Source organism: Nannochloropsis gaditana (assembly GCF_000240725.1).
Source record: "Nannochloropsis gaditana CCMP526 unplaced genomic scaffold scaffold298, whole genome shotgun sequence".
Classification (NCBI taxonomy): Eukaryota; class Eustigmatophyceae; order Eustigmatales; family Monodopsidaceae; genus Microchloropsis; species Microchloropsis gaditana.
The window spans coordinates 8,446-11,188 of record NW_005803655.1 but is presented as its reverse complement, the minus strand read 5'-3'; positions in this window follow the sequence as shown (position 1 = coordinate 11,188).

The following is a 2,743-nucleotide window of genomic DNA, read 5'->3' as shown; positions in this document are numbered from 1 at the left end:
CTCCCTCCCCCCTCCCTCCCTTCCTACTTGACGCCCAAACCCTCGTCCTTCAACATCTCGTCGGGCAGTTTCTGCTCCGTGCCCACAAAGGGGGTCTCGGGCGTCAAAAAGAGCATGCAATGACACTCCTTTCGCTCCCGCATCGGCACGCATGGACAGTTCCAATACGCCAGCTGGACCTCCGCCGCCTTGTCCTCGTAGTGCCGGCATGGGCACAACGGGGCCCCCAGCTCGTCCTTGTGTTTGGCCAGACCTGGGGGGGCAGAGGATTTTTTCAATTTTTAAATTCGAATTTGAGACGGCAAGGACCGTCTCGGACGGCATGGGAAGCCTGGAGGAGGGCCGCAGCAAACGAGCCTCCCTTCTCACCACCGTCATCCCTCGCCGTCACTGCCATGCGGCTACCCCAGAAAGAAGGACGTCCCTTTCCCAACCCCTGACACCACACGACCGCCATATTTCCTTTCCTCCGATACACCAAAGCAGGTGTCCAGGCCCCGGGACGCACCTTTTACCACCGTGGCCGTGATTTCTAGATCCGAGCAGAAATACGTGTCGCTGATCTCGCAATATTTCTCCGCAAATTTTTGCATGGCTTTCAGGGTCACGGCCGGGTCGGCCGACCCGCTCTTTCCTCCGCCTGTGGCAGGAGCAGTGCCTCCAGTCCGTGGCTGAGTTGAAAGGGAAAAAAAGGGAAGGGGATATTTTACGTCAGAGAGCACCGGTCTCACTGTACGATACGAGCCGCCGACACAGATAGGGGGGGAAAATATGGCGAGACAAGATAAAAGAAGGAGAAGTACGTTCCTAGGGTCTAGAAAATGCCATGGAGGAGCTATGGTAAGCGAGTCAGGGGAGTACTGGAGGGCTCCGGGGGGCTCACGTGGCAAAGAAGGCAAGCCAAGGCGGCCACATGCACACGGCACGTCCACGTTCACAAGACGCGCACCATTTTTTACAAAAAGATGTCCATGCTACGATCCATGCCTTTTCAAAGACTTACCGACTCGGCTTCGCGGCGCATGAGGTCTGCAGGCGCTACCAGGGCCGGGGCAGCGCCCGTCACGCCCGACCGCCTGGCGGCATCCGTTGGGTCTGCTTGGGTGGACACATCACAAAGTACCGATGCATGAGCGGCTCAAATGGAAGATTAATCACTCGTTGGTTCACTCGCCACACACCTGGTGGTCCCGCTGGAGAGGGAGTTCCTTGAGGGGCAGGAGGCATGAAAGCATGCGTGGTGCTGGTCACAGCCACAGCAACCGCCAAAACCAGGACGGAGGAGGCCCAAGTTGTCATGATAGGGCAATGGTCCTCCGGTACTACTTGAATTTTCTTCTTGTCTCTGGACGGGTGGGAAATTAACCAGGAAAGAGGTGAGAGGAGACCTTCCGACGACGAGGTGAATGAGGATACGGGCTGAGGAAGGAAAGCCTTGAATGTGGCACGAATATCCGCACAAATACGCGGTGCCGTGTAAAAAGGGCACCGCCACGTCGTCCTAGTTGTGGACGTCAAATTTCGGGACTGAATACGGGGGAATCTTCGGCATCCCACGATTATGTGACATGGTTTGCAGTCGTATTGGCTCGTCTCGGTTCGCCCCCCTCGCTTATTACATGCAGCAGGACTCTTAGCGAAGATGGCCACACGAAATACATTTTAAGACGATTGAGGGCCGTGGATGGCGCGTCTTCAAGCATGACATCGTGGGTTACATTCAGAGGTGCCGTTGACTCACGTCTCTGTGATCTGTACGTTTTTCAATCGATGATGGAGGAGCCTTTCTCAGTGAACTCAATGAGTTCTGGCATGAAATATTGACGCAGTCGGGTGAGGGATGGCGACGGCTCTCAGGAAATATTGAGAGCTTGACTGCTTGTCAACGATACTGATTCCAACGCATTGTGAAGTGCCATAGAGTGCGGCATTAAACTTTGGGTTGAGGTCGTTGCCCTTTTTCCCTTGTTCTTTGCAATTCTCAGGAAGGGGAAAGACCATGCTCATCCTAAATACTTTTATTCACATTCCTACTATTTCGATGACAATCATGAACAGGGCTGCATGTCATGGCTGAGGATGAGGAGAAGGAGACAGGTGCGGGGTTTGGGGACTGACAGTTCTGTCCTTGATATTATGAGACTATTTTCTTTCCCTGCGTGGGGGTATCTCTTCTGTCGGGAGCCGAGCTTTCCACCCCCTATCACGCCGTTGGTACTCCCCCTCTGTCCGTCAATGTGAGTCCAAGTCACCAAACGAGCTTTCTGCTTTCTGTCATGATGACACATGGAACAGGATACGCAAAGTTGGTGGGGCGTCGCGTCTATGAAAACGCGGAGCAGGCCGAAGTGGGCGAGGAGGACTTTGACGCCCTTATCACCGCCTTGCCGGCCCGCCTGGGTCGAGCGCCCGCCACCTCGGCAAAGGCAAACGGAGGGATGGGCGGGGAGAAGGAGGAAGGATGCTTCGTGTCCTTGGGCGCGTTCAAGAGTCTGTCACGGCACCACGCGACGATCCGCTGGGATTTTGTGGCGGGGAGCTATGTGATCAAATGTCTGAGCAAAAACGGCATGGTGGTCAACAAACTCCAGTACGGGAAGGACGAAGAGGCCCCGTTGTCCGACCGAAGCGCGGTGCGGATGGGTCCTGTGAATTTTTATTTCCACTTGCCGGTAACGGAGGAAGGGCAAGGAGAGCGGGCCCCGGAGGCAGAGAGGAGGGAGGAACGGTACGAGGAAGAGGA